This window comes from Aristolochia californica, unplaced genomic scaffold, assembly GCF_029961685.1.
Source record: "Aristolochia californica isolate CCGP_79_NKW_82.1479 unplaced genomic scaffold, dmAriCali1.0.hap1 SCAF_10, whole genome shotgun sequence".
Classification (NCBI taxonomy): Eukaryota; Viridiplantae; Streptophyta; class Magnoliopsida; order Piperales; family Aristolochiaceae; genus Aristolochia; species Aristolochia californica.
In genome coordinates, this window is record NW_027181771.1 from 25,373,433 (window position 1) to 25,388,017 (window position 14,585).

Consider the following 14,585-nt stretch of genomic DNA (forward strand, 5'->3'; position numbering starts at 1 on the left):
TTTCTATTTTTTTCGGTTTGAGTCCATTTCTGCACTGTAATGGCAGCAACAGACAATAATTTGTCGAAGAACCCAAGTGCTTCAAAACCAGCAGCTTCCTTCTGTATCCTCTCCTTCCCAGCCCAACTTGCATTCATATTAATCAATCCATAGGATACAAAAACATTAGATTCAAAACCATTCTTTATCGTGTAATTATGTATCAACCTGGCGAAGAAAAATTCAATGGGTGGGGCACAGATAGGAAGGACACTAGACACTGTGAGAGGACACCTCACCTGCTATCTTGCCATCTCCTGAAAGACACCCAGTGCTTCCCGGCGTTCCTGTTTTGGCAAAATCCGACTATCATGGCATGCCAAACAGCCACATTACAACCTACCAATTCAAGAAATGATTGGAAGGTGATTATGGTGACATACTCCTTGATCCCTGTTATGCACACAATAACATTATTATTTTAATTTATTTTCTTTAATTTACTTTATTTATTTCAGTTTTAGGCCACGGATATTTTTGGAATATTTTATTTATAGGGGTATTTTTGTAATATTTTATCTTAAACCCTAACAGGGTGAACCCATTTAAGGGGTAAGAGTAATGAGAAAGACAAGCATTGATTTTAGGTTAATTTTAGGTTAAACAGGCTTGGAGTTCTCTTCAACGAGCTCTAGGGTTTTCAAGCTTCCCTTAGGCTTGATCTTCGTCTTCCTCTCCATGTCTCCCTACGATTCCACGTGGTCTCCCTACAATAACCCATGGCAGATCTGGGACCATTACGTATCCTTGTGTCAGATCCGGGACTGTAACAACTAGTATCAGAGTGGGAACACAATGAGCCATTCTATATCCCCAAAAGAATGGATGGCGATGCACAGAGAAATGAGAGAAATGGAAAAAAGCAATGGAGAGGAAAGAATACGGGAATGGCGTGAAACTTACGTAAACAAATTTCTTGCATGGAAGCAAATGGCTGCCAGAGAAAAGGTCATACGACCTCAAATCTCTGATCACGACATATGCACAGAAGAGGTAGACTCTGTTTTAGACGAGCAGAAAGGCCAAGGGCCGGGAAATTCCAATATTTACGAGCAGGGAAGTCCAGCAACGGGCCAGACAAAATTAGTTCCCCGATCATGGAAATCAAATGATAGGGACCCTGCACATCAGCAATCGAAGTCAACTTCCAATCCTAAATCAACCTCAAAACTTTCAAAATCAGACAGTGAAGACACTTCAAACCCAAAATCAGAGGGTTTTGGGGCAAAGCGCCCTTCGGGACTATACGATGAGTGCCAGCCCCTTGTTGCTGCTCTCGGTCTCCAATCGGGAAATCCATCCTCTCTGGAAATTGTAGAAAAGAGGATTTCATCGAAAGATTTCGTCGATTTGGGTTAGACCTCAAATCGATTCTATGCAAGACACCATAAGGGTCTGTTCTTCACCATCAACAGGGATAAATTTCAAGCATCGAAGCCACAACGGGCTGTTGTTCGCCATCGGAAACTGAGGAGGAGGCTCCGTCGGCGCCGTCGGAAACAACTCCAGTGGGATTTGACTTTCGACCACCACCTCTCACGCTCTGTCACAACCTCACTCCTGGTCTCAGCAGCACAACTGAAAACGAAATTCCAAAAAAATTGGGGTAAACTCTTGCGACGAATTTCTCCAAATTTTGTCTTCTCTTTTCTCAAATCCATCTATGTTTTACATAATTCCTCTCCAATGGCGTTGAAATTGTTCTGTGAAAATTTTGGGGCTGAGACGCAAGAGGGAAATTTTTTGGAGATTCCGGGAATGGAAAACACAAAATTTCTATGGGTGCTGATTTATTTTTCGGTTATTAAGAACAGCACCGATGCATCTGTTCATCATCAAGTTGAATTCATTGTATCAAATTTTTTGGATAATATGTGTGCTGCTGTTCTGGCCCTGTTCGTGCTACATGGGATGTATTCTATTGTGGTGAATGAATACAGCAGCAGTGTGGTGGTTTCGGGTACTTTTTACAGTAGTAACAGTCCATTTAAAATAGTTGTGTTAGATTTTTTGGATGAATTGTATGATGCTCGACCATTGTTGGTCATAATTCTTCAACCTGGTATGCCTTTTGGTGATGAAGATTTGAAGAAACTATTTGGTGGGTATGGAAACATTACATGCACTGTACTAATGAGAGAACGGGATGGGACATCCAAATGTTTTGGATTTGTTACCTTTGAGAATGCAGAAGTATGCAGTAGTGCTGTTTATAATGAAATTGAATTTGGCAATCTTTTTTTTGAGTTAGAATGCAAAGATGATATTGCATATGGTGAAGGTTTTCCGGTTTGTTCTGTTATTGAAGTGAAATCAAGGGTTGAAGTTTTGACAACAGATCAGGCTCGGAAATTTTCTACCGCATTAGAAGGAGAACCGTTGGAAGCTACCATACGACATGTCAAAGAAAATGCTGATATAATTGTCAGGATGCACTTTGATAGTGGTGTTGTCAGAAGAGTTGCATCAACAACAGGTTTTCCTGTTATTATTGCTTGGGATGGTCAAGACCAGCACCCTCCCCAGGTTCGATTGGTTGTGTATACAATGCCCAACAAGTTTGACAACGCATCTTCCTACAACATCATGTTGGGACCCGATAAATGTGGGCCCAATAACAAGGTGCATTTCATCCTCAAGCATATGAATCCCACGATGGGGGAGTTTGTTGCACATCACCTTAAATTTCCTCCTTCTGTTCCATCTGATAAGCTAACCCATGTTTACACTGCAATACTGAAATCTGACAATGAATTGTGGATTCTTGTGGAGGGGGAGGGATAGAAAACGATCAATTTTCTATCTTGTGCTGATTTTGAGCCTCCACTTATCCCTCCTAAGAAAATACAAGATCTAGATCATAAGATACCTGAGGATGGGGATGAGAGAGCTAAGATTCCAGATTCTGAAGCTATAAAGCCAAATGAGTGGGATAAAGACGCTCCAATTGAAATTGATGATGTGGAGGTAGAGCAACCAGATGGATGTGTGGATGGTGAACCAGAAGAGATTGATAACCCTGAAGCTAAGAAGGCCAAAGATTCGGAGGCTGATGAGGATGGTGAAGGAACCGATGATTAATAATCCTAAGTGTGAGTCTTCTCCTGGTTGTGGTAAGTTGAAAAGACCTATGAAGGGAAAACCGGTTTACAAGGGTAAATGGCATGCACCATTGATTGCTAACCCTCACATTAAAGGTATCTGGCAGCCAAGGCAGATTCCTAACCATGAGTACTTTGAGCTTGATAGAACTGATTTGGGCCATTGCAGCTATTGGAGTTGAGATATGGACGATGCAGGATGAGGTACTTTTTGCCATTATTTTGATAGCTAGGGATGAGGAGACTGCAGAATCTGTCAGGGTGACTGCATGGAAACCTAAGTTTGAATTGGAGAAGGAAACGCAGCCGGAAGAGGAAGTTGCAGCATTTGGTGGAATTTCTGGTGTTCCTACGAAGGTCTTTGATGTACTCTACCGGATTGCAGATATTCCTTTCTTCGCAGCATATAAGTTCAAGATGAAATTGAGAAGGAAGATGCTTCGGCCCCACAACCAAGGAAGGCTAGAAGAGAAACATAAAACTAAAAGTGGGAGATTCGAAATTTTGATGGGAGCGGGTTACTAGTTTAACAAAAAAAAAAAGAAATTGGGTGGATGCTCTAGTTTTGTAGCCCAAAGCTCTAACACATATACCACGGTTGACACTTGAGAATGGATGGAGACATCGACATGGGCAAGCAGACCTACCTTCGAGCTTGACGACAAGCTCATTCTTGCAAGGGGGTGTAATGTTATGCAGACAAAAATATTATTATTTTAATTTTTTTTCTTTAATTTACTTTATTTATTTCAGTTTTAGGCCACAGGGGTATTTTTGGAATATTTTATTTATATGGGTATTTTTGTAATATTTTATCTTAAACCCTAACAAGGTGAACCCTATTTAAGGGGTAAGAGTAATGAGAAAGACAAGCATTGATTTTAGGTTAATTTTAGGTTAAACGGGCTTGGAGTTCTCTTCAACGAGCTCTAGGGTTTTCAAGCTTCGGGCTTGATCTTCGTCTTCCTCTCCATGTCTCCCTACGATTCCATGTGGTCTCCCTACAATAACCCGTGGCAGATCTGGGACCGTTACGAATCCTTGTGTCAGATCAGGGACCGTAATAATCCCTTTCGGTGCAAACTTGAAATTGATGTGATATTTAGGCAACATTTCTTGAAAATATAGTTGGCCTTCTGACATTAATCCTAGACGAACACAAACACCTACCAAACCCATAAATGTAACTTCAGTGGTCCACCTTTTATCTTTTGATGTTGTCTTGCTACCCGAGTTGGTGTTGGAACCTTGTCACCATTTCTGCAACTAAAGTGAGACCATCTGCAAGACATCCATGCATACATTGTCCCAAAATCATGGCATTCCATGAAACGACATTCAGATCTCTCCAACGCATTCCAGAAATTCCAATAGAATATCCAGTAAAGGCATAGGGTACAAACTCATATACACCTCGATATAGAGAAAAACCAAGAAAGATCTCCATCACTAAACCCCAATCTCTTGAGAAGCTTGTATCTTCAACAAAAAAATGAAATAGAGAGCCTCCCAAGAATCCTGATCCAAAGACCCACACATAACCAATAACTGAATCAGATTTTACATTTGAGAAAACATTCGGAACCAAAAACCCAAGTGCAATCTTCAATTTTTTATGAATGATGAAAACCACAAACTGGATGTTGTAGTAGTTCAAAGTGAAAATATTCAACCTGATTACGTTTTCATAAGAAGCAACGTATCTGAAACACTCCAAAGGACAACAGAGAAAGTCTCCAGTTATAAGAACCTTAGTTCATTCACCACTATAAGCCCATTCAACACAACTTTTAGGAGCATGCACAACCTTAACATCCTGTGCGTGATTTGCCACAATTGCTTCACCATGAAAACCACAAATGATGGAACCCAAAAAATTAAGTCCCACCTTTTCAATTTGACAATGAACATACCCACAGGTAATGTGCGCGTCAACAGAACAACAAAACCCCCTTAAAAAAATTTAGAAGTCCCCAAAAAATTATTTCTATGGATCCTGGCATCCTCAGAAATATCTGTTGGAAGATAAGATCAAGCCTAGGCCCACATGTGTAAGATTACTATAAAATGAGCCACACGACCAAGGAAGGCCCACAAGATGGGCCCAAGCCCATAAGAAGTAGGACCCACAATGATTACCAAGAGCTGGCATCCTTATCACATCAGTTGGCAGATCAAGAAGGACTGACAAAAGTATCTTTATTTTAGGGTCACGACCAAGAAGAGTTTTAGTTTAAGTTATATTTGTCTTTTATCAATATTGAGTTACCTAATTATGTTAGGACTTTGTTATGGACTCAATAAGACTGAGTCATCTACTTTACTTTTATTATTTATGTTGCTTTTAATTTCGAATTTTATTGATTTGTAATAAGACTTAAAGGTAGGGCTAGAATTGGGTTTTATAACCCTAACCTATGTTGATGTTAATTACCCTATTTAAGGGGTAAGGATGGAGAAATAAAGCAAGTTCGGAATTAACATAATCTAGGGTAATTTAGGTTCCTTCTAGGCTCTCTATTCTAGGGTTCTTGGTGTGAACTCTCTTGGGGTTTGCTGCATCCATTGGGGAGTCTTTGAGGAGATCTTGGAAGGAAAAGGAAGAGGAATTTCCTTTCTCTTTCGAGCTACAAGAGAGGTCATCTCTTTCACGAAAATTCTGGTTGCTGGATTGGTGTTGATGTCAAGAGGTATTTGGAGCAGGGTTGGCGTGAGCTAACCAGGAAGGAGGACGAATTCTGGTTGTTGGATTGGTGTTGATGTCAAGAGGTATTTTCTAATCTTATTCCAAGCATTAAGATTAGATTTATGTTTCTCTTTTACGTAAAGAACCAGTGTTGTATAAAATTGGAAACCCTACCTTGACGTGAGCCATAAGAAAGGGGGTTCCACGTTGGGGCCTCAAGGAGCTTCCTTAACTAGCTGGGTTCATTCATAATTAAGAAAAGGAAACTCCTTTTCAAGGGGAATGAATTCAGTAAAGGGAAAGGGGTTGTTCTTGAGTCATTACAGCAAGTAAAACCCTCTTGTCTTGAATCATAAAAGAAGGGTTTCATATCTGAGTGCTTAAACAGTCCTTTAACTTGCTTGTTGCATCTATAATTGAGAAAAGGAAAATCCTTTTCAATCCTAACGTGAAAGGAGAAGTATAAGAGAGTTCTTTTCACAAAAACATGATAAGAAACCCTCAAACAGTGCTGGATTCATATTCAACTCGCCGAGTTACTAGATCCATGGCTAGGGACTGTAACAACTTGGTATCAGAGCAGGCTAACCTGGTAGAGAGAAGAACCAATGAATACTTTGAATTGCTTGAAATAAAATTTGATACTGTCCTAGAGAGGTTCTCAAAAATTGATATCGATATGGAGACCTTGAAGGGAAGGATGGATAGCATGGAAAATGGTCTAACTACTGGCAAGAAATTTGCTGCATTGGAGGAGAAGTTCACTCTCAGTTTGGAAACTTTGAAAGGAAGGATGGATAGCATGGAGACTGGTCTGAGCACTGGCAAGAACCTAATTCCAGGAGACCATTCGCAGATCAGAGGGGGAGATGAGTATACTAGACATACGAGTTTCTTTGGTCAGCAAGGACCCTTCATTCCGGGGGGACACCTCAACCAGGGGGGAGGCACTGTACCTCTCATTCCAGATTAGAGAGGAGGGGACCATTCGTATAACTGAGGGGGAGATGAATTTCCGAGGTGCACGAGTTTCTTGGGACAGCAAGGACCCCTCATTCCGGGGGGACACTTCTACCAGGGGGGAGGCACTGTTCCAAGGTATACTAAAATGGAATTCCCTACTTATAATGGGTCAGAAGACCCTTTGATATGGTTGTATCGATGTGAAAAAAAATTTAGCCATCAGCGAGTCCCAACCTATGACCGAGTCAACGTAGCTGTTTTCCACTTACTAGGGGAAGCACAACTTTGGTACCAGCTAGTTGAGGTTGGTAGCAAGGTGGTAGATTGGGATGAATTTAAGCGACTGTGCTCTCTCCGTTTTGGTCCTCCGGCTTACAGTAACCCTTTGGGAGATTTGGTTTTACTATGCCAAACTGGGGCCGTGGAGCAATATCAAAAATTGTTCCAAGAAAAATTAGCACGAGCCAGCAATATGGTACAAGTAGATCAGCAAGTTGCGCTATTTATAGCAGGACTGACGGAGGCCTTAAAGCTTAAGGTGGAGCTCCATGCACCTATTGACTTATCCAGTGCTATGAATATAGCTCATGCTTTAGAATTGCGACAATAGGCACAGCACAGATGACCTCCAGGGTCAGGGGAGCGCATTCCTCCGAGAAAAAAACCGGGTATTACTTTGACAGGGGATCCGAGATCTAGTCATCCTACAACTCCTTATATAAAAAAATTGACAAGTGCTGAGATGGCGGAACGGCGGGCTAAAAATCTATGTTACAACTGTGATGAACCATATTGGGTTGGGCATCAGTGTAAAAGATTGTTTTTTATCGATAAGGTTGAAGATGAGGATATCGAGGTGACAGAGGATATGATTGAGGAAGAACCACCGGACATCTCCCTGCATACCATTACTGGGCAGCAATCGGCCACAACTACGCAAAATGGGAGCGGCTCGACAACTTTCACCAGGTCTACCCAGCTTCCGAGCTTGAGGTCAAGCTCTATCTCCAAGGGGGGGCAGATGTTATGGACTCAATAAGACTGAGTCATCTACTTTACTTTTATTATTTATGTTGCTTTTAATTTTGAATTTTATTGATTTTTAATAAGACTTAAAGGTAGGGCTAGAATTGGGTTTTATAACCCTAACCTATGTTGATGTTAATTACCCTATTTAAGGGGTAAGGATGGAGAAATAAAGCAAGTTCAGAATTAGCATAATCTAGGGTAATTTAGGTTCCTTCTAGGCTCTCTATTCTAGGGTTCTTGGTGTGAACTCTCTTGGGGGTTTGCTGCATCCATTGGGGAGTCTTTGAGGAGATCTTGGAAGGAAAAGGAGAAGGAATCAGCCTTCTCTTCCATGCTGCAATAGTCATCCATCTCTTCCATGAACTAGCAGTACGGGAAGGAGGATTTGTGTGAGCCTTAGCATCAAGAAAGGGATTTTCGAGTTGCTAAATTGAAGGAGGTCTTCAAGAGGTATTTTTATCTATCTTTTTCGAGTTTAGAAGAGCTAGAGACTGCCCTCTTTACATTCAGCATTGGTAGTTGCATGAATTCAGAAACCCTATTCATTGACGTGAGGAATAAATTGGGGTTTCATAATTGGATCCTTAAAACAGTCTCTTGATTGAATTGGTGCATCTATAATTGAGAAAAGGAAACTCCTTTTCAATTAGAATGTGAAAGGAGAAGTGTAAGAGAGTTCTTTTCACAAAAACGTGATAAGAAACCCTCAAACAGTGCTGGATTCATATTCAACTTGCTGAGTTACAAGATCCATGGCTAGGGACCGTAACAGACTTACCTTAAGTGTTAGAGTTGGGGTGTAATTGGGACAAGGGTAGTTTCATTGTAATTGGACTCTACTACCTTCTTCTATTATAAATAGAGGTTCATGTACTCTGATTACACAAAGTTATTGATGTCAATGAAGTATTTAAATTTTCCATAAATTCAATATGGTATCAGAGTAGGTTCTGTGAGTTGACTTGGTCAACTCACGGAGGTAATGTGATCCTTTTCTCTAAACCCTAAACCCTAGGTTTAGGTTCGTAGTTTTTTTTTCAGTCCCTATTCCGCAGATTTCTTTGCAATTTTCACCTTTATACGCAGTTTTTCATATTGCAAGTTATAAATTGACGAAAAGATATTTGAGTCTAATTTCTAAATAAGAATTATTTGCTCCAATCAGAGTTGTCAACAACGAGATATCGATATTTGAATGAGCAAAGGGCAGATTGCAAAAAGGTTCGAGTAGCAGCAGCAATCTTTAGATTCTGAGGTATTTTTTGCTATAAAGAACTAGACTTTATATGTATAAATATATATCAAACAAAATATCTATAAGTCTATTCTTTTACCTATTCAACTAATTTTTTATCTGAGTTATGTACAAAGAGAAATCGATATTTGAAGCAGCAAAGGTCAGATTGAAAAAGAGGATTGAGGGTCAGCAGAGCTCAACTTCCGAGGTATTTTAAGCTATCAAGAAAGAGACTTTATATGAATAATTATATATCAAGAGAAATGTATTTAAGTATTTTTTCTGACCTATTCAACCAATTCTCGGTATGATTTTTTTATAAGGAGATATTGATCTTAGAAGAGTCAATGGTCGTTCTAGAAAAACAAGAGAAACAGAACTTAGTTCGGCTAGATGATAGAGACTGAAACCTATCAGATTATTCATCTTCAGATAATTATACTTTATGAAGAGAAGTTATACTTGGATGAGATTTATTTAAGTCTACTTTTAGAAGGAAAAAATTTCATGTCAATCTGATCTATATTGAAAGATATATTTGAATTGGAAGAATCAAAGGTCATGTTGTATTGAAAAATCCGAATTTATGCCGATTGTTTTGCGTCACTGTTTGAGTTGATATATCAGGAAAATATCTCACTTCTCCCTGTTTTGAGGGCTTATTTAAAAATCTTTGTTATTTTGAATTATTGCTACTTCTATGATATTTGGTTCAAGCTGGGATCACTGCCAATACCTCCTAGCTTGAGGGGGAGAAGTAGAACAAGAACAAGAAAGAGGTATTTTATTCCTCATCTTGTGGATAAGTTTATGTGACCAAAATATTCAAGAAAGGGGGAGCACAAAAGATGAAGTTTGTGCATCAAAGAAGAAATTTTTATATTGGATTATTTCATGGGTTCTTTGACAAAGTTTACTATTTGGTTCGTGTTATATGTGTTGGAAAATGTCGTGTTATATTCAACTGCAACTATTATGTATCTTTGGGGACATTATTATTGAATAAGAGGTGGCCTCATGTCATCATTTATTTTACCCCGTTGAAAAGATCAAATTTTTTTGTGGCTGGGAGTCCACGACGGAGGAACTTCATCCCCATCCAAAAGATCAAAATTATTTGTGGTTGGGAGTCCACGATGGAGAAACTTTTTCCCTGTCAAAAAGATGAAAAAATATTTGCGGTTGGAAGTTCATGACGGAGGAACTTCATCCCCATCAAAAAGATGAAAATTAGTTGTGCTTGGAAATCCATGATGAAGGAACTTATGATTACATCTATGTTATCTCCCCCCCCCCCCCCCCCCATGTAATGGCTTTTATGTCTCCTACCACTTGAGAGTCGTTGTCCTATGGGGGGACACGATGGTGGACACTTCAGAGCAATGCCTATAGACACACTACCGATAGTCGTGGAGTGTGCCCTACATCTAGCATTAAGACTAGAGTATGAAGCAATGGCTTACCGGCTAGGAGTGATTTTTACTCTCACTTATAATGCCGCAGGGCCTCATGGAATGATGCAACAGTGTGAGGGAAAATGTTGGAAGATGAAGGCATATTGGAAGATGTGCCATTTTATACAAAAATATTTTATACATCATATGCAGCAAGCTGGGAGTTCATGTTGTTCTCTCACCCCCAGCTTGAGGGGGAGTGTTGGAAGATAAGATCAAGCCAAAATGACTAAGGAAGGCCCACATATGTAAGTTTATTATAAGATGGGCTACATGACCAAGGAAGGCCCACAAGATGGGCCCAAGCCCATAAGAAGTAGGACCCACAATGATTACCAAGAGCTGGCATCCTTATCACATCAGTTGGAATATCAAAAAGGACTCACAAAAGTATCTTTATCTTAGGGTCACGACCAAGAAGAGTTTTAGTTTAAGTTATATTTGTCTTTTATCAATATTGAGTTACCTAATTATGTTAGGACTTACCTTAAGTGTTAGAGTTTGGCTGTAATTGGGACAAGGGTAGTTTTATTGTAATTGGACTCTACAACCTTCCTCTATTATAAATAGAGGTTCATGTACTCTAATTACAACAAGTTATTGATGTCAATGAAGTATTTCACTTTTCCATAAATTCAACAAAATTTCATCTAGAAATGCATACACCCAAGCCGGAATTCCATCAATTGGGCATTGTTTCTCTGCTTCACGAAACCGAGGACCCACGTCCCCAATTTTTGAGCAGCATTGCCGCTGCTCAGCCCCTTGAGCCATCAACGCCAGGAAAGACTCGTTTTGACCAAAAAATCGAGGGTGTTTCCGAAACTTACCCCCAATTGCATTGAAGATGGTTCCCCACTGGATTGTCGAGAGCGAGATTGTGAGGGAGAGTGAGAATCCGGAAGCCAAAGCCCACCGGATTTGTTTCCATTGGCACCTCCTCTTTTTTCGGTGACGAATAGCAGCCCTTTGTGGCTTCACTGCTTGTATATTTTCAGAGATAGAGGGATGGCCGAACTGATTCAACGAGACAAAGTCAGATCGGGATTTTTTCGTTTGCCTTTCTGGAAGACATTCTGCTGGCCGTGAGGAGTGATTTTTTGAGGTCGAACCCAAATCAACCCTTATCGACGAGGTTTTTGCAGCATACCCCTCCGATTTTGAATTTCCAGGGTCCCTGCCGTCTGATTTTTGAACTTTTGAGGCCGATTCTGATTTGATGTCAACTTCGATTTCTAATGTGCAGGGTCCCTATTGTCTGATTTCCATGATTGGGGAACTAATTTTTTCTGGCCCGTCGTTGGATGTCCCTGCTCGAAAATATTGGAATTTTCTGGCCCGTGGCCTTTCTACCCTATCGAGACAGCTTTTGCCTCTCGTCAATGCTTATTTTGTGCTCGGAGATGGTGAAATTTTTTGCGGCAGCGAGTTTCTCCCTTACAAAACGTTCGATGGAAGCTTCATACTATGTGGAAGAGTCATACAATGAGCATATTTCTTCCAATTATTTGCGTACTTTTGAAATGAATCAAACATGGCAATGCATTTTTCTTGGTACGAAGAATCACTCATTGTGTTCCCGCTCTGATACCAGTTGTTATGGTCCCAGATCTGACACATGGATTCATAGGGAGGAAGATGAAAATCAAGCCAAAGGGAAGCTTGAAAACCCTAGGTTCGTTAAGGAGAACACACACCCCTGAGCTCGTTGAGGAGAGCTCCAAGCCTGTTTAACCTAAAAATCAATGCTTGACTTTCTCATTACTCCTACCCCTTAAATAGGGTTCACCCTTACAAGGTTTAAGATAAAATATTATAAAAATACCCCAATAAATAAAATATTCCAAAAATGCCCCTATGGCCAAAATCTTAAATAAAATAAAGTAAATTAAATAAAAAATTAAAATAATAATGTTATTGCATGCATAACATCTATACATCTCTGTTATTTGGGCGTATGCCTACATCTATGATATTTGGTTCAAGTTGGGATCACTACCATTACTTCCTACCTTGAGGGGGAGAAGTAGATGAAGTACAAGGAAGAGGTATTTTATTCAATATGTTGTGGATAAGTTTTATGTGACCAAAATATTCAAGAAAAGGGGAGCACAAAAGATGAAGCTTATGCATCTAAGAAAAAATATTTATAGTGGATTATGATTATTTCATGGGTCCTTCTACAAGGTTTATTATTTTGGTCCGTGTTATATGTGTTGGAAGATGGTCGTGTTACATTACAGTTGCTGCTATTATGTCTCTTTGGATGAGACATTATTATTGAAGAAAAGGTGGCCTCGGTATCTTTCCTCATACCATTATTTATTTGTCCTCGTCAAAAATATAAAAAATGTCAATCGTTGGGATTCCATGATGGAAGAACTTAATACCTCATCAAAAATATCAAGTGTCAATGGTTGGGATTCCATAATGGAGGAACTTAGTACCTCATAAAAAATATCAAGTGTCAATGGTTGCGATTCCATGACGGAGGAACTTAATACCCCGTCAAAAATATCAAATGTTAATGGTTGGGACACCATGACGGAGGAACTTAATACCCTGTCAAAAATATCAAATGTCAACGGTTGGGACACCATGACAAAGGAACTTATTATTACATCTATGTTATACTCCCCTAAATTGGCCAGCTGGGTCTCATGGAAGAGAGCACTAGCGTGAGGGGGAGTGTTGGAAGATTGGAGGACTGTCATTTTATATAAAAGATTCTATACAATAAAACTACATTTGTCCCAATTACACCCAAACTTTAACACTTAAGCATAAGCCTTAGCATAATTAAATAACTCGATACAAATAGAAGACAAACATAACTCAAACTAGAACTCTTCTATGATGTGACCATAAGATAAAAATGTCAATTCGTGGTTATCTTTGTGAGTCCTTATCGATCTTCCTACCAGCTTGTGGTTATCTTTGTGAGTCCTTCTTGATCTACCAACTTATGTGATAAGGATGCCAACTCGTGGTAATCATGGTGGGTCCTACTTCTTATATGCTTGGGCCCATCTTGTGGGCCTTCCTTGGTCGTGTGGGCTGGAGCCCATCTTCCAATAGTGTAATCCATGAAGTCCTGAAAATCAACATGGTATCAGAGCATTGATTTTTAGGACTCATATATATGGTGTTTTTCTTTGCTCATATTGATGCTTCATTTTTCATTATTTTTTTGACTTTTTTTTTTATTACTACTCATTTTCTCCTGCTACCCGGCATTACTTTGCCATTACCAATTCTCTCTATTTGGCCTAGACGGTTTTGCTTTTTTTTCCGTTGGAGAGATGGAATTCTTCTATAATGTTTTCCTTTCACACAACTTGTTCCACTTCTTTTTGGGTTTTAGCATGATCTCAGAGTATTCCAGAAATCGTGTTCAAGCTTGAGCCTAGTAAACTCGGGAGAACAACAAACAGTGAAGGGGTTGTCATCCATTGGAATGGCATTAGACATATCAGAATGCCATGAGTGGAGGGAACAACATCCATTTCTCAGTGCACCGTCAACCCAGAAGAAACGTTAATTTATAGGTTCAAAATTGAGAGGCTTGGAACTTATTTCTACCTTGGCCACTACGGAATGTCAAGATCTGACGATCAATACAGGTTACAGATAGTCGACATCGCCACTGGAGAGAAGGACCCATTCCATTATGACGGTGAAACCAATTTGCTTCTAAGTGACTAGTGACACAAAAAACATCTACAATTAGATGGTCACCACTCTTAGAATCCATTATGTTGGATCGGCAAACCTCAGTCTCTATTGATAAATGCGAGGAGACAATACAACTGCTCACTGGCGGCGAAGTTTACGAGCGAAGTGATGGCAAGTTTGGCAAAAAATAGGACTTCCCAAGGAAATGCCTTCCCTGTGCTTTCAGTAAATGAGTTCCAGTAAATGATTACTATTGCAGAAGGGCATCCACTATCATAAAGTGAGGCATCTTCTGGGGATATCACTGTTCTCCAAGATTTTTTGTTGCTATCAATTTCCAGCCACCATCCAGGAATATTTTTGCTGCAATTACCCTTTTATGTTGTCGTTGTTGCATGATT

The 14,585-nt window shown here is 39.8% G+C and overlaps 1 pseudogene; it reads left to right on the plus strand.

Annotated features, from left to right (window-relative positions):
* The first annotated feature begins 758 nt into the window (after positions 1-758).
* On the plus strand, positions 759-3,665 carry LOC137942993 (calnexin homolog pseudogene; annotated as a pseudogene).
* The last annotated feature ends 10,920 nt before the right edge of the window (positions 3,666-14,585 follow it).